This window comes from Larimichthys crocea, chromosome XI, assembly GCF_000972845.2.
Source record: "Larimichthys crocea isolate SSNF chromosome XI, L_crocea_2.0, whole genome shotgun sequence".
NCBI classification, from domain to species: Eukaryota; Metazoa; Chordata; class Actinopteri; family Sciaenidae; genus Larimichthys; species Larimichthys crocea.
Genome location: NC_040021.1, coordinates 4,763,009 through 4,781,672, shown reverse-complemented (window position 1 = coordinate 4,781,672; position 18,664 = coordinate 4,763,009). Strand labels below are relative to the sequence as shown.

The 18,664-nt window shown below is 41.7% G+C and overlaps 1 long non-coding RNA gene across 1 annotated transcript in view; it reads left to right on the top strand.

The window, feature by feature from the left end:
- LOC113746813 (uncharacterized) overlaps positions 1–13,566 on the top strand; it is a 40,547-nt gene extending 26,981 nt beyond the window's left edge. Inside the window, exons 4-6 of the long non-coding RNA XR_003463130.1 lie at positions 11,468–11,961; positions 12,501–12,611; positions 13,494–13,566. This is a non-coding gene — a long non-coding RNA (uncharacterized LOC113746813). The remainder of the gene's footprint in view (positions 1–11,467; positions 11,962–12,500; positions 12,612–13,493) is intronic.
- The last annotated feature ends 5,098 nt before the right edge of the window (positions 13,567–18,664 follow it).

Below are 18,664 nucleotides of genomic sequence, written 5' to 3'. Positions count from 1 at the left end.
TAAAAGAAGAAAGACCTCTCTTAGCATGCTGCACCCTGCTTCAAGAAAAAAAAAAAACAGAAGTTATGTGAGCTGGGTTCATTTGATGTTTGTGCATAATATGGTTCATATACCCAAAATGTGTGTTTTCTTTGCGGGGTATATCTGTTTGTGTGTTTGTGTGTGTCTGTGCTCACTAAATGATCGCGTGTGTCTCGTTTTCTTTTCGTCTTTCTGAGTCACCGTGTCGTGTGTGCATGAATTCACTGCGAGAGTGGAAACGAAAGCTTTGCATCTATCTGAACGTCAGTATGCCAGTGTGACTGTGTGTGTGTGTGTGTGTGTCACCGTGCTCCTGTATGGGAGCTCAGCAAGACAAAGAACCCATTGAGTCATTGCGTGAGACTCCCATTACAAGCAATAGCTCCTATTTTCAGAGCTCCCTCGCTCTCATTACGGGCTCACGCTGCAGACAGAATATGGCTGACATTTAGCCATTATGCTCTGCCACCGTCCTAGCCTGTCCTAGCCCTTCTGCACTAATCGACTGTGTTAACGAGCGGGTTAAAGACCATGGTAAATGGCATTAATGACAGGCCTGTGAATACAGTGAAAAAGAAAGGAAGCCTTTGCATAAATGCGGCTGAGTTTGAGTCCAGCTTAGAATCAAGGAGCAGGGGTTTGGCCAAGAAACCAGCGTCTTTGTAAACTCTCTGAGGATACAGAGCTGTGAGATACTGGCTGTGATCTCGGGAGATTTTAAAAGAGGGGGGGGGGCGCCGCAGCATCCGAGAGTCACAAAGTGCACGGCAAAGCAATTAACACAGAGGCACATGACCTCAGCGTGTAAGGCGAGGGAGCAGAAAGCAGCGTGACATTTGTGTCGGTGACGCGCAACTGCCCCGCTCTGCCACTGAACATGATCATTTCTCTTGTCAGGATGTGATTATCTGCTCTGGGCCTCGCTCCGGTTCCCCCCCCCGCCCCCAATTATGGTGTTCTGAGAGGGGGGGGGGGGGAGAAAGCCATCAAGACATGAAGGCATGATGCCAGTGCCGGCTAAAGCTTCAGACTCTTCCTTTCACTAGGAATGGATAGGTTGTGCTGCTGCACGTTAATTACGAGCGTCATAACGGTCTGAGAATGTTCCGCGGGCGACGCTTTTGTCGAGGCCACCACAGTGATATAAAAGCCGTCCTCTGGTATGAGACGAAATAACTAGAAGCACAAAAAAAAAAAAGAAAAAAGTGAGTGAAAGAGATAAAGTGAGAGAGACACACAGCGAGGGGAGGGAGGAGGCGAGGGAGGGGATGGCAGAGCCGACTGTGCCCAGTCACCATGGCAACCCCTTTGACATGCAGCTGCCATACCTGCTGCCAATATCGGAGCTTTACTCATCATTCACTTTGTGTCTTCGTCTAAAAAAGGATACAAACGCGGCCACGTATAGACACAGAATATCATGTATCATAGAATTTACACAGTAAGCATGCGTTGCATGTGTATTTATGTGTGTGCGTGTGTGAATCTTTTCACTATGCCAGTATTAATGTACCTTGAGTGCTCGCAGTAATTATGTCTTTGAGCTGGTGTTTGGCAGAAAAAGCTGCTTTAAAGGGATTTTTTTTAGACACCTCTCACTGGTAATTACTTTGAATTATTACCGTAGTTTGAACTCAGGGGCCCCGGTGTATGCATAATGTGTGTTTGTGTGAGAGTTTCGAGGGGTGTGTGTGTGTGTGTGTGTGTGTTCCAATGAAAAGGTAACGCTTCAGGGCAGATTTCTGAACTTAATACACCTCTCAACTTATTAGATTCCCCCCATGTGTGGTGCTGCTCTGTGCTGAGGAGTTGGTATTTGATATCAAAGCAGGACTGTCAGCTCCGAGTGGTGCAGAATGACCAGTAGGTACTGCCTCAGGGTGGGTGACATCTGTAAAGCAAGAGAAACTGTGACAGAACACCTGCGGCCTCACAAACTCTGCACACACACGGACACAATGCAGGTGAAAAGCTGAGTTTGCTGTGATGTAGATGCGTTTTACATGTGCATGCAAACAGACCGGGCAGCTATGGATACATGCGTGCCGACACAGATGCGCACAGACAGCTCTCAGATCTGGTCTCAGTGGGTGATTAACACCTTGAAGAACACCTGCAGCGATCCGGTGGGTTCTGCAGAGCTGCTGTGTTTGTATTTTAGTGGAAGTGTTGTTTTTGCCCCAAGAGATACCAGCAAGCCAATACACACACACACACACACACTCATGGACATTCATAAATATATCCAGCACACAAACACGTGTGTGCCTGCTCACACATGCCAAACCAAGAAAGATGCTTTCGAGCTTTGAAAAAAAGTAACTGCAGTGAGATTCATAAACACACCGATGAATTAATAATGGTGCTGTCAAACGCAACCTTCCACTCACGCCGCTGTATCCGGGCAAAACTCTCCTCACACGTCAACTCCCCATGTCATTCAGTAAGACATCAGGCAAAGCAACCAGTGAAGTTGCAACTTTTAATCTTAGTCTTAGTCAAACTAGGCGGCTTCAATTGAAATATCAAAAATAAATCTTCTTCTCCTTTCGGCTTTTCCCGTCAGGGGTCGCCACAGCGAATCAGTTGCCTCCATCAAATATCAAAAATAAATAAATAAATAAAATCATGTTTTAGCTCGGGGGTGCCCAAACTTTTTTTGCTTTGAAGGCCTAGGCTGAAACGTCACGATAAACCACGGACGAAGAAGCAAACACTTCAAATCAAGTTCTTTGACTGACTCCGTGCACAAAGTGTCACTCTGGCTGCAGAAATGAAGCGTCTAGCATATTTAAAGATCATTTTTTTACCTCACAAAAATTAAAACAGCCTGAACACACTTGGATGAAGCCTATCCCAACAGGCACCAATTAATCTTTCAACTCTAAGTCTTTGGGACTGTGTGAAGAAGTCGGAGAACCCAGGCAGCAGGGGTTCAAACCAGAAACCTCCAGGAGACTGTACTAACCACTCCACCACCGTGCCACCCTCTGAACATTTTTTTAATCAGCTTTTTTTTTTTACATAGGAACATCTGGTGGGCCAAATTAAACCTTACGGCGGGCTACCTCTGGCCTGCAGGCCCCACGTTGAGCAGCCATGCTTTACATGCAAAGACAATAGTCTTACGTAAGTTTTTTTTTTTTTGCCAGAGTGAATAATTTGAGTCCTGGGCAGTCACTGACAGCACAAAATGAATGAGAATTCAGTTTGAGGTGAAATGAAAAACAAATTTCCTTTTGTGCTCGCGACGCGTACAGCATGAAAAATGCTTCATTCTCCTCAAGAGGGTTAAGCAGCAGGAAGAGAAGTGAAATTTTAAAGCAGCACCGGAGAGAAGCTGTTCATGTGATCTTCTTCTTCATGTTGACTTAATGCAAACATGCTAATAGGTGCTCCTGCACAAGAGCTCCTGAACTCACAGATTTACATCTTCTCATTTAAATAATCTTTAATGGAACGTGCAAGTGGGAAGGACAGATGGAAGGACGGATAAAACAGGCCTTTTTGCGATTTTCCAAGAAATTATTTCAAACATCAGTGATTTCACAAGTGAAAACTCAGCGTGTGTGTGCTTTTATCGCTGAAAACCAGCTTTCACATACTAATGGAAAGAAGACAAGTCCCCAGATAGAAATAGTTGTTACCTTAACATCGAGTTCTGGTGAGAAAGAGACGCTTCGCTGGGTGGTTGAGGTTGAAAATTCTCGACGTTTTTACAGCAGTCACAGTTTATATGTTGGAAACACGACACTGATTGTCATTTTCGGTTACAACATTGACATTTTAACATCAATATTATCTCAATACTGCCAAAATATATTTTAATGAAATGAGGATTGGGTAACAACCATTTTAAGGGCGTGAGTGACACATTTATTATTTCACTTATTTGGCTTTAGACGATGATGAAATCATTTTACAAGCTGCACCAGCCAGTGGGAAGAGAGGTAAGTTATAATCAACTCTAGCTGTAATATTGTCCTGGCGTATTGATCCACTGATTGTAATATTTGACAGTGATCTGGCAAGAAGCAAGTAAACAGACCAGAATCATTTTTTGGCATGGCATGTTCAGTTAGATTTATTTAATTTTTATAGCAAACATTGTCATTTTCTTGTTTTCTTTATAGGTTGTCCGATGTTGTGAATGGTTAGTAAATTAACTAATGCGGTCATATTCGATGGAATCTGATTTTCACTCCAACTGGCACCAGTAAACACCAGATACTTCCTGCAGTTAGCCGCAGTATTAAATGCAATCTTTGCAGGAGGACGTGTTATATACATCCAAAGAACATGAAACGTTTGAGACAAAGTTCCTTCAGCTAAAGGGGAACTTTCAGTGGGATCCTTTTCGGGATTCATGGTAACGGTATCTACAATTCAAGCTGTGTGCTGACACCTCCTTCGGGAATGGTGGGAGCTTCCTACGTAATTAGCACCACAGTTAATTAACAATGGTAAGTCAGACGAGTTTTAAGTACGAAAAATCATAATGTTGTATCGTGCCGAGCCACTTAAAGTGTCCTTGGTTGACTTATTTTGTGTAATTACAACTGTGTGTGTGTGTGTGTGTGTGTGTGTGTGTGTGTTTTCCAGAATCGACCTCAGGCCAGTACCACACATGAACTTGCAAGAAATGGTACGCCATGCTCTCGCTAGACCCCACAAGACCTTAAAGTACTGGCTAGACTCAGGCGATACTTCGGGAAAAGTACTCGTCCGTCAGTGTCATGGTTGTTGGTATTTTTGAATAGAATTGTGTTTACTTTGTCCACGAGCACATACTCTACATTAAAATTCAGTCCACAACTGCAGTCGAAGTGCATTGCATATTGGACAGATGCTACTTTCTGCCCACTCTGTTAGTCACTCCAACCAACAACCGCCCTCCGATTCTCTAATCCTCCTTCCAGTCTGTCAAGGTTGGACTTCAAAAGTTGCATCACAACAAATGCAGTCACATTCATTCAGCATGCTTACAGCTAAACCTCTGTATCTATTCAAGTTTTTTATTTTTCCAATGTAAGAAAAGGAGGAGCGGTGTTCAAATCCTCTTGAAACCTGCTCCACTTTAAAATGCTCGGCGTACGTTCATCTTCAGACTTCACCAGGCTCTAAACTGTCAATCTTGTATCCGGCTTTTTGAAATATGTTTTACTTTTAATTTTTTATTACAGTTTCATGCCTTTTTGACTTATAATGGTGGCGTATTGAGCAGAATGTTCAAAGCTAGAGCAGAGAGAAGGTGTAAGATATTTTTAAAAATATTCTCTTCGACTTCCTCGCCGTCCCGCAAATTTCACTTTTTATATATGATCTTTATGTCAGTGTGTATAAAAATTTGAGCTGGTCGTGGAGTTGTCACTCTGGAAGTAAACGGACGTACGCTTTTGGGTCTTTTGGCTTCCACGTGACAGGAGTGCCACCCAACTGTTGCATTCACTCCTGTATTAACTGACCAATTTCAAATTGCTTCAATGGTCACATTTCTAACTTTATCTACACAAGTTGCATACGTACGTGTTCAGCACAGTTTTAGGATGCTCGTTGTCGGGTCACTTCAACTATACAACCTATAGTTTTTAAATGCGTGTGTTTTTCAGGGGTAGCTCGGTCATCACCAGTTCTGCTCGACAGTGACTCAGCACTTTTAATGATTAAACCTGATTAAATTGGTTATTTCTCTGGTGAACACACTGGATTAGCTGTTGCTGTGCTACTGGATACGGAGCGGATGTTGAATATGGTGAACCCCGCCTCTTCTTCCATGTGTCGTGATTTGACAACAAGGAATAAAGTAGTAAAGCCCGCCTTTTTGCTTGATTTGATTGGGTGTGACATTGACAAGCACTACACGTCTGTCTGTCACTCTCTATGTGTCTCTGATGATGAATAACTCCATGTCTGACTAGCCTGCAGCTCAACCTACATATTATCTCTGTAACTTGGCTAAAAGATGGATTTAAAAGACAGCAGGAGTACTTACGTGTCTTGTAGAGCATAATTCCTGCGTAACTCCAGGCACAACTGAACCCACCCACGTCTGTGTGTGTGTGTGTCTATAAAAGGGGGTTGTAATGGGTATAACAGTGATATACACAGTTTCCGATGGTCTGTTAGAACATCACAGCTCATTGCTTTCATCCCGCAGTGAAAATAAGGCTCGACAAAACGTTTTGTTTTTCTCTTTTAGGTTTTGCACAAAACGTTTTTTCCTAAATCACACATTTTGACTTTTTACATAACAATCACAATGCACCACAGATTTTTTTTTTTTCAAATGCATGAAAATACATGCAGCGTGGAGCGTGCATTATTATAGATGCATCAGTATGTACTGTGCATTGATCACTCATGACGCTGCATGGACTGTTGTAACTTACTACGAGTCCTTCCTACAGTTGATTGTTGAGGTGTGTTTATAACTAATCAAGAGCATCCACCGGACACTTTAATAATTCATTATTAAAGTCACATCAATAATGTTTCAAGACTGCTCATATATTGATATATTAAAGCGTTATGCATGTTTATAAGTGCAGTCATAAAGCATTATGAATGCATTATAAGAATTCCCCCATAACGCACTACAGATGGTCGAGAGTCTTCAGGTGTTACCAAAATGTTTTATGTCCTCTGCACCCACCTGGAAATCTTTTTTAAAAATCTTTTTTATCTGTAGTTTTTGAATTCTTGCACAACACGGAAAAGTTACAGCAGCTGACCTTCAGCGATTCAGAGAAACATTGGAGGATTCAGTTATTTTTTTATCCTATCAATCTTCCTTTTATATATATTATCTGTAGGTATAGTTCCACAGTTATTTCACATTTAATAGCTCTGTATTAACAAACGTTTACAAGTTCACTAATTCACTTATTTTCTTTGAATGAAATTTAATTTACACGTTCAGGACAATATCATAAGGTTATGGTAGTTGATTCATTGTCAGACGTAACTGAAAATCTGATGTCTATTCAGCTTTCAATTTGGTTTCAGTGTCAAGCATCTGTGTAGATTTAAGACTTCTGCCTGGAAATAGTGAAGTTTATGTAATAACTACTCATGGTAAAGGTCAGAAGGGTTTATTATGTTGTAAACATGAAAGTGTTAAGAGATATCCGTGGCAGTTTCATATCATTTATTTGTGGCGTAAACAGAAAAGGTCAACATGTTTAGTTGCTTATAAGATTTTATGATATCATGTGTAGGGTTGGTGAGCAAAGATGAAATACTCTTCTGATGCTTTTATCTTATTTTAGCTCATTAACACATAAAGAACAAAGTACAGCCGGACCCAGCGTTCTTTTTGCCCGTCATGTATTTGTCTGGATGTTTGAGGGGCAGCGGTGCACCAGCGGCGTGGTGGAGCACCAGTGCGCAAAAAGTCATAATGCTTCACTTTATCACATTTCGTCCACAGAGAGGGCACTTTTTCATGATTTAACTACCATACGGGAACCCAAGAGGGCACTTTAGCAATCGTATTTCACTGTCATCGTTAAGTAGACGGCGGCGTAGTAGACATAGTAGGGTTTTTATTTAACATATAAGCCTACATGATATAAATCAGTAGCATTTAAATGTCCAAACAAATGCCCGGCCAGTTATTTTCCTCTTGTGCCTCTTGTGAGTACAGCTGAGACTGTTGGGGAAAATATATTCAGTTTTAAAGCTATTTCACCTGGTGATGGACTGGACTTGGAAATAACAATAAAATAATAAATAAAAAATATGAAACACTAACAGAAAAAACAACTGGGAATAACAGTTTTTCAGTTTGGAGAAGTTTTCGGTAAAGTCAGTTTTTGTCTATTTTTTTATTCATTTTTTTATATTTTGGCAGATTTGTCCCACAAGACAAACAGGGCATACATGTCACGGGGTGTTGATACCAAACTGCAGCTTGTCTGACAGAAGATACCGTGTGAAAAAACACAGGCCCGTGAGCTAATGTCAGCTAACGGTCCACTCAGCAGATTATTGTCTGAATCTGCGCTCTGCAGCGCTCGCCGAATTTGATTCATCGTGTTATTGTGACAAAAACAACTTCAGAGCGGGGGACTTCCTGAGACAACAAATGCACAACAGCAGTTATAATATATATCTCTATATTAGATATCTATAATACTATATATATATATATATATATATATGCATACATCCCCACAACATCTTGTATTGGCAATAATCACCAGCTAGTTACCGTGTCATCAGCAAATGCGCTTAAATATTTTAGTAACGTTTCATCATCATCAGAGGCTTTTAGCCTTCTGTGTTTTTTCTACCAGCACTTACACTCAAGTCATAAATAAACATTTGCAATCATCACGTCTGTCATTTAACACAGACAGCACATGAGACTCATTTCAACAGGACTACATTTAAACATGATGCTCTTTGCTGTTAGCCTCATATCATAACCCTGGAAGGCGTCTGTATGAACAGGATGTATTCCCCCAGCTGAGTCTCGGTAAACTTTGAATAACCAGCACTTTTCATCCCTGTTCTGTGCCAAAAGAAGATAACAGGGAACCGTTCTCAAATGTGGCAGTTTGTTGTTTTCATAAGCACACCGAAAGCTTCAAAAACCATCTCCTGCTATCTCTTCGGGTGTGTTTTCGACATCAAAAGAAGCTGATTATATACTCGGCGAAATCTACCTTGAAAAGCTGACCGCTCGGTCGAGCCGCTGCCGACACTTCTAAAGTTCCACCTGCAAAGCGGAAAGAGAGAGAGAGAGAGACTGGATTAAAAGCATAAAGAACACGCGTCAATTACTTCTGTTGGTGTGCAAATTCTTATTATATCCAAAGATTTGAGAATAAATGTAAAAATATATATATATATATATCTACAGACTGTACAGAGCATTTGACGATCCTTGAAAAGCTTGTGGGATCAACTGCTGCAGAATGGTGTTTGTTATTGTTCATGATTTTTATGTCTTTGTTTTATGGCAATTAAGTATCGTTCATTAACTTCATATTGTTATTCTGTTTGCTCAAACATGAGTATTTTACTGCAGTAAAGCTCGTTTAATTTGGATTTGATAAATGAACAAACAGAGAAACAGAGACGGAGACAGCGAGAGAGAGAGAGAGAGAGAGAATGAGGAAATGTTTCTGCCTAACTCTGACAGACCCGAGTCTTTCACATCTTCTGCTGACTTTGAAAAGTTCATGATTGGAATACTGAATATGAATATTTGCGTTCTTTCCCTTTGTGTGCTTGTGTTTGCGACAGCACTTCAAATCCCGAAGACTGACACTTTCAGCGGCCTTTATTTTTTGCTGGTGAGGCGATACGGTAACTGAGATAGAGGGTTTTGTTTCAGCTCATTGCATAATGTCAATAGACAATTAGGAATTTACTGGATTCTACCCGCGAGCTAATTAGAGCTACGTAATTAGCAGAGGGAGAGTCTTAAGTGCTCCCAGATAGCCACTTACGCAGTGCTGTGCTGTGCTGTGCTTCGGCATGATACCCCCATCACAGCCCCAGAGACACTCAGACGAGGACTAGAGGTGCTTGACAAGGCTCAACATGGCGTTAAGTCAGGATAAGTGGTGTACAGCAGTGACGAGAAAAAATGGTCTGTGCTTTTCCGTATGGCTTGAACTCACATTTGGACAACCGAGGCGAAACTCTGGGGAGTTTTCTCCGAGCACTCTCCTCCTTCCGGAATGACAGAGGTCTTGCTTAAAAGCTGACTAAACATCTTTTGAAGATGCCGAACTTTTCTGAGTCACACATTCCAGTCATGACCTCGCCTCATCTTCCAACTCATCTTGCTCCTTTGACTCTCTACCCCCTCGGTCTCCTTTGGGGCTCGTTTCAAAAAATGCCTCATCTCTTTCATCTCTCATCGCTGCGATGGACTTCCAGCTGCGACGCAAGAGTTTCCAAGACATGGCATGTCTCTTTGCATTGCCCCTCCTCGCTTCTTTCTCTCTGTCCATCCGAATTTCTCCGTCTCATGTGTTTGAATCAACAGTTCAGTCACATCTATCCCTTGCTCTCTGTCTCCCGTCCATGACTTTATTCACCATTCTTTGTCTTGTTCCTCCCACAGCTCAGTCGGGAGGCACCAAAATGGCAAATCCAGGTCATGCAGGCAGGCAGGCGGCCATCAAACATAGCTTTGAACTGTGAATGAAAGAAGCAGATATATGAAATGGCATTTCTCTGATAGATCTGCAGGTAATCATTACTTTGAGTGCTGCACCTGAACAGTTGCTGGCTATTGGACATATTCAGGATTGCTTTCCCAATGCTAATGCGATTAAATTGATCCAGATAGGTAATCTTGTATATTATTTACAGTATGCAAAGGCCAAAACATGCACAGGGTAATGCAAATTTCAGGAGTCAGCGGGGCGATGTTGCTCCCAAAACAAGCTTTGAAGACACAACTTCAAAAGTGATCAATGGTGAACCAAGATCAGTTTTCTGAGACTGTCATCCCAAAAAACACTTTTATGTGTGGTTCCAGAGGGCATGGACAAACATTACATTGTATCATTTCATCCTTTGATCGTTTGATCTTTTATCATTTAATTTGGAGGGGGTTTTTTTCATATGGAAGAGCATCTCTGCTGATTCTTTATCAGTTCATCCTGCGATTTGTTAAACAGACCATGCAGCTGAAAAGCCAAAATTGTGAAAAGGGCCTTTCTTATGTAAGCAAAATTGTGTTAGTCCAAAACCCTCATTTATAAACACAATGTCGCTTTGCAATAAAAGCCTCAAAGTGATTCATGCTAAACTTTAAATATCAGACGAGAGCAGCAGGAGGTGACGCTTTGAATTAGGAGACATTTACCAAAAAATATTGCATGTCATTGGAAAAAAAAAATCCAATTAAATAAAGATAAGCTTCTAATAATAGTAGTCCAGATCTGAGTAATCCAAACTCAGAGTTCACTCACGAGCTTTTCACTTCATGGGGATGGATCTGTTGACATGTGAACTCAGTTGTTAATTTTTCTGTAACAGTTTTCACCGAAGCTTTTAGTGCAGAGCAAAGAATGAACTTCCATGCTTCACATTTATGCCAGCCTGGTCACAAGGTCCTGGATGTGCTGTGAATGATATAATAACTGTCAGACAGACCAGACGTGCAAAAGTATCATATTTAGTTGAAGAGCAATTAAACTCTGGGAGAACTTCTACCAAGTTTGTCATCTAAAAACACATAGTTTGAACTTGTTGGTGTTTTTGCCGTAGGAGTTTCATGCACTGGTATGATTTTTGTAAAGACCATTTATTCATGAATTCTTAAATTTAATTATTCTCTTATTATTTTGTGCCAGAATATGCCACAGGCCTTTTTTCTTGTTCAGGTCTTTTTTCTCTTTTGGTCATTCTTTTGTATTCTCTGTCCACTAATGATGGCTTCCCTCTGTCTTTCCCCTTTCTCTTTCATGCCATCCACAAGTACATGGAAACCCTCAAGCCAACAGCCTACACTGCCAGTGGCTTGGATTCAGTCTCCCCTCTGAGCAGCAAAGCGTTTGCATTTGGACTCAGGCTGAATCTGTCTGCTTGTGATAGAAGCCTCAGCACCACTTGTTATCACCAGACACTTCATAAGTGATTCCCAGTTGGATGCTTTCCTGAACCTGGGACCCAGAAATCAGATTGTGAATGACTTTGACACTGCAGTGCCTCTCCAGGAGTCTAAACCGCTCTGCCTTCTGCTGAACGACAGCAACCTGCCATTGAACATATTTCATTGTTTGAAGCGTTTGGACCCTACATCCTTATTAGTCTCTTATTGAAGTGCAGGAACCTCGGATCCCCCTTGATGTAGCCATTCTTTGCTGGTACTGTTGATGGTCAAGTTCACAGAATTTCATTGAAGGAGCTCTGGGAAAATGTTGGTCTACTGAGTTATGCAGCACAGCATCCCATCCAGAACGTTCTGTCAAGGTTGGTCTTAGAAATGTTGACTAAAAGCATTTGTCAAATACATAATTACTGTATAGTGAGTTCAGGGTAAGGGCATACCATGGCAGTTGTTGACTGACATCTCAGGGCCGGTGTTGCTAGGAGACTGTCAACTTATGTGGTGGGCTACTAACTGGAGCATGTCATACAGCATATACTTTAATGTTCATACAGGGTGTTTTTGCTATATGTAGCAGGCTAATACAGCAATGGTTATGTACCATTTTACATGATTTAAGTCTGTACCCTCAAATCATTCGTCATTTGGAAGGTACCATCACTCAGCCAGCAAGACAGGCTAACTTACTTCCCCTTATAAAGTTTCTGTTCACATTACATGTGCAGTCAGTGCTGCATTTGTGCCATATTATTATTTGTAGTATTGGCTGCCTCTCCTTTGTGGGTCCAGTTCTAGTGCAGCTTTTGTGTTATCACGTTACTGTAATTATGTCATTTCTTTGGGTACTGAGTGCTTTTTCCAATTTTGCTCTCACTTAAGTATTTCATCTGCCTTTCTGTAGCCAGTTGCCACGCATACACAGGAGGTGGAAGTCCTGGAAAAGTGTCCTGAAGCACTGCCTGCTTCTTTTTGGCGCCCATGTTAACCGATTGGGCGTGGAGCTCTGCGGCCGGTTCGTGACCTAGTTTTAGTGTCTATTATATATATATATATATATATATATATATATATTGTACCAAAGCAAATCTGGCAAGAAGACATCATGTTGGGTCAATCAAAACGATGAAAAAAACCAACAAAGCTGCAGCAGGCGACATGACCACACTGACCCAAGCAGTACAGCCGTTGGGAGTAATTTACTGAAGATTTGGAGAAACAGAAACCAAATAGAGAAAGATTATGCCGTGGTCTGGCTGTTTATTTGCAATGCAATGAGAGAAACGGATACTACACAGGTTCAGAAACATTTTCAATAACTTTTACCAGATAAAATTTGTTATCTTCGTCTACAGTGTAGAGTAATATGTCAGGAATGTAACAGCATTATACCTATGGACAGATTTTCAGTACTCTTTCCACCACTGGGTACCCCATAACTTGAATGACAACACAAAATAAGGTACTTAGTCACAGAGTAAATAGAGAGTGCACAAATCACAGATGGGATAAGCACCAGCTAACAATATTGCCCTCCCCCAGCTGTCCCTGTCCAAGTCCCTTTGTGGCTGTTGGAACTTAAGTACTAGTCCCCACTTACTTAATGCACTAATCAAATCATGTTTTAGACGTCGTCAGTCTGAACCAATAATTCACAGCCCCTGGAGAATACTAAGATGGAGCTGTGGATGCAGAAAAGCTAAAAGAAAATCCCCCCACGAAACATACTCCAACGAGTTCAAATTCAGTTCAACCTTTAAGGCCATGCACTCCCACTCAGCTGCTTTCTATAGTTCTTGCTGATTAGACCTCTGCTCGGGTTGATAGATGATGGGAGCATCACCTCACATTGTGTACCATTCAGAGTATAAGTCTGTATTTTGTCCTGTCCTAACAGGTGCAACAAAGGTAGCAGGAGAGAAATGGAGATGCAAACCAAGCACAGTCTGTACATGCAGCCCTGAGAAGAATCATGGAAAATAATCATCTGTGTGTGCAGGGCGTTTTGAGTGGAACACTTAAAAACCCGTGACAAACAGACTAATTAAACTGGAGAGGAGGTCACAAGTTAAAGCTCACTGAGAAGCATAGAGAACAGACACTTAGCACAACAGCCAAACAGTTTCAAGCATCTCATTGTTACTGTATCAGACCTGAGTCATCATGGTCTGAAAACATAAGTGTGTGTTTAGACTGCACTAACTCATTTATTTTTATCCAACAAAACAAATCATCAGCTGTAAGCGTCACAAATCAAGGGTGTGCTGATCGGTGGATAAAAATCTGTGGTTGTGTTCTTCAACATCTGGAAAACATTTGACGACAGCTGCTCAGTGCACAACTTCAGATATAGGGGCATATGTTTACCGTACACAGTATAAAGAATGGATGACGTATGGGAAACGTCATCCACAGGTTTCCAAAGAGCCGTTTTTAAAAGCTCAAAATTTGTCGCTCTGGCCACCACCATGTTGGCACTCCGGCCTCTTCTGCCTCCCGGTTAATCTAAAAATTGGCGTGGATCATCGGTGGACCTAAGACTGGCCGAATCATGCCTGACTGCTCAAACCATCCATCTGTAACAGCACCTAACTGTCAATCAAAGTGGCCACGCTGTTAATTCTGCGTAACTTTAAGCCTTAATATAATTGAAACATGTGAGTTGTATATAAATTCACCCTCAGTACAGTTGTCATGACTGTGGAATTTAGCTATAAAGACCAAAACTGTTTTTGTACCAGGCTGTAAACATGTTTATTTCTGCTGTGAAGTTGGACATTTGAACATGGGGACTTATGGAGGTTGACTCTGGAGCCAGCCTCAAGTGGACGTTTGAGGAACTGCAGTTTTTGCTACTCCACTTCACAGCCACGGATGATGCCGCTTCATGTTTTCCTACCTGGAGCCTGTATCAAAGCTTTTATTATGAAGCTGGATATCAACTGGCTCCGGTGGACTGTGAGTGAGTCCACATGGAAAAGACAAACGTCGTAATTGCACTTTAATCAGGCAACATCATCACTTCGAGAGTGGAGTATTTCGTTTATATATATATGACATAATATGATACAGTAACACTCACGGGGAAATGTAATTGCTGCCGTGGCACAAAGTAATATCCGGGGAAGTGAAAATATAATGCAATATCATCACATAACATAGAATGAAAGGAAAAAATATTACATAAAATACTAAAAGCAAGGCTATGGCTATAAATCATTTTTAACATCTTCTGTATCCCAGTATTAGAAATAAATGGATAACAGATTCTCTCTGATACCATAAATAAAAGCATAACACGTCAAAACATTTAAAAATTCAACTTTCTGATGTCAAAACAAAGGAAAACTGCAGATATCCTACCTGCAGGAAAAAGGGGAAGAAAATGTGTGATAAGGTCCGTCTGACCAAAGTATTGCATTTATAATTGGCTGTAATTTGTCACTGTCAAATATGTTTTTTTTTTGAAAATGCAGTATTTTGAAGGTAGGATCCTGTAACAGGAATAACTCCATTTATCCAATGACATGATCGATGAGCAGGCAGACCTTTGTATCTGATCCTCTGAGTTGAACCGACACCAGCAAACTTGAGAAATAAAAATCATTACCTCTGGCTGCTTTAAACACATTTCACCAGTCCAAGACCGTACTTGTGACCCCGTACACGAGCAGACGGGAACCCCGTTGGACCTGCAAATTCATCTGCAATGTGCGACGATCATTTGATGATGAATGTGATGTTTGTGGCCAAGAAATCGATGCAGCTCTAAGGTGAGAAACTCTGGTGCCTCGTGATGTTTTCCAGAACAAGTGTAACGCCGACAGCATCACGCATCTACATCTACATCCAAAGTATCACTCAGACCCTCCAGGAATTTGCGATGTTGCGATTTGCAACTTCAAAGCAACGTCAGTGAATCTCAGTGAATTCAGGGAGGTGTTGCAATTTTAACCAATCACCGCGATTTTTCCGCAACTTTGACCAATCATTGGCTTGAGCTGACATCGCCAAACTGCTTTCCGCTTCACTCCCGTGAACGAAACTGTGATAGGGAAGAGCCCAGCACCAAATCCTCCGCGGTGGTGTTGGCTTGGAAAGGCTCGGGGGCGAAGGTACCCTCCCGCCCAGACCTCGCCACTTCCCGGGGCCGTGGACTTAGTGCCCGCTGCGCCCTCTCCGGGGCCCCCTCGCCCCTGGCGCGACTGTCGAATCACAACTTATTGCAACTTTTTTTTTGTTTGTTTTTTGTCCTTTTATGCCTTTATTGATAGTACAGCTGAAGATAGAGGGGGGGGCAGAGAGAGGGGGAGTGACACGCAGTAAATTAGCCGTCCGATGCGGGATTCGAACCGGGGCCAGCTGCAGTGAGAACTATAGCCTCCACACATGGGGCGGCCGCTTAACCCACTACGCTACCGACCGCCCCACTTATCGCAACTTTTACTTCCTCCCGCAACAAAATCGCAACAAAAATGTAAAAAGCACCGCAACTTTCACCGCAATTTTTTTGAAAACCTCCTGCTACATCAGACATTCCAGGCCGCAACTATTTCAAAAAAGGCCCGCGAAATCCTGGTGGGACTGATTACTTAACCTTTGATTAGTAGTTAGATTTCTATATTGTTTACCCGTCTAAGAGCTGTAGGCCTGGAGATATATTGGCACTTCACACTGTTAAGGAAGAAACTCAAAGAAGCTGTTCTGAAGACAAACGTTGACCTTCGTTTAACCTCCCCTTATATTTTCCCACTCCCTTTACAATATGTCTGTCTCTCAATCCTTCCTCTCTGTTTTGGGTGTCAATCGAACAGGAAAAGGGTTTTGCTGCTGTACCGGCATGACGGAGAGAGGGGTTGCTGTGCCTCTTTTTTTTTTTTTGTAGCTGCTGCAGAGCTGTCAAGCGGGCGTTTGGGGAGGTAGACATATAAAGACAACGAGGCAGGAGTGTGTCACAGCGGATTGAACTGTCACACATATTGAGGGGGAGACTTCCGTCATCAGGCTCCTGTGTGTGTGACCTCAGATTTACATTTAAATATGAATACTCAGAGTGCTGAGCCTCCCATATTTATGCATAAGTGATGCCGTATATAGGAAATGAGTTATTTTTAATCTCACATTACCATGTGAGAGTGTGACGTGCTCATGTGGGAGGCAGCACAGCCAGGTCGCCATATGTTTTTTGCTCAGTGTTGTGTAATATTAGACTTTTTTTCCCCTCTTTGCTTTTGTGCTCCATGACTGTGAGATTGTTTGTGCAATAAGGGTATATATGGTTATTTAAATTCCTAACCAGGTATATCAAAGTATAAGTGAGTTTCACTGTGCTGCATGAATATTGTTTTATTATTTTCATAATCTGGTGAAGGGAAAAAGAAATCAATGATTCAAATGAAATCAAATTGTAAAATCTGTAGTTTTTTACCCCAAGGACTGCATAATCAGCAGCTCTTCTTATTCTTGTGGTGAAAGTTTAAGTTAGTCTGAGCTGTACTTGTTGAAGGAGGATGTAGTTTTTCCCCGTTGATAGTCAAAGTTTTTATCGCGGCATGAAATTTGAAAGCTCTGAGGCTCTGGTGTGAAATCAGTTCAGACCAGTCTGATCTTTGCCTACTTCAAAATTAACATTCTTACATGGACTGCATGTCCTTGCCTGTTGCCTGCGGTCTCTATGCGTATGTGTGTTTGCCGTGTGTTTGGCTAACATGGATTGTCTGCTGTGACGTTGATAAATGGCGTTGCACTTTGAGTAGCGGCGCTGAGAGACTCAGTTCCTCCCGGCTGTCTTTGCTCATTGCTCCCTCGTATTATTCATCTGTGAAGAAGAGAAGTGGAGGGCCGGCCTCTGTCTGTCAGAAGACAATCCATCTGGATGGAGCCCCAGTCCTGTCACCTGGCTGCAACATCCACTCCTCCACCCTCTGCTAATACTATGGCTCTCCACTATTTACACATTACACACACCTTATAATTTTCCCATACAAAGTGCTGAATGTTAATAGATGCTGCTACGTTGGTATATCCATATGTGTGATATGAGCGTCTGAGCTTAAAGCCTCTGGAGGTTTACCACGGAAAGAGTCAAATAACATTTGAGGGCTAAAGAGTATGATAGTACACCACTGAACACTTAATTGTCAAGTGTTCAGTGGTGTACAGTTGTCCCTCGCGGTCTTGCTGATTTCTTTTTTGTGTAATTTTGCATGCTTTTTTTTTTACAGCGTACTGTACAGTATGAACGCGCATTGTGTTCGGAGTCCTGATTGGCTAAGGTAGTATCACGGGGGATACGTTCTAAAAATAACCCGCAATAAACAAAATCCGTGAAGTAAGTTTTACAATTATTATACATGTTTTAGGGCCGTAAAACCCCTAACCACACACTTTTATACACCTTTTTACACACATTTTGTACAGTACTCCCTTAGTTAATCAGGACGCAGAACACATGTGCGGTTCTCCCTTAGCCAATTTAGGACGCAGAACACAATGCGCGTTCATACTGTACAGTACGCTGTAAAAAAAAAGCATGCAAAATTACACAAAAAAAATCTGTGAAACAGCGAGTCCGCGAAAAGTGAACCGCGTTATAGCGAGGGACGACTGTACTGTACAAAATGCGTTGTATGTTCTGCACTCGGAGAAAAACACCTGCACCAAGGAGGAAAAAGCCGTTACAGCAAAGCGGCACCAGGACAAAAAGGAAGTGTGAAATACGGTTTCATTTACTAATATAGTATTGTACTTATTTTTGTTAAATCTGCGAAAGTTTGAACTTTGAGAGTGTTTAAATAAGAAAAAAATGTGAGAAAATGTTAATGCCTGTCTGAGAAAAGTGTATAAAAGTGTGTGGTTAGGGGTTTTACGGCCTTAAAACATGTAGAATAATTGTAAAACTTACTTCGCGGATTTCGTTTATTGCAGGTTATAGTATGATAGTACAGGGACCACTGTACTATCATACTCTTTAGCCTTTCAGCAAGCCCATAAAAGGTTATGTACTGTTTCAAGCTGGACATTGAATATTCAGGGATCCTATCATGCATTTACCACTTGTGAAGTGGA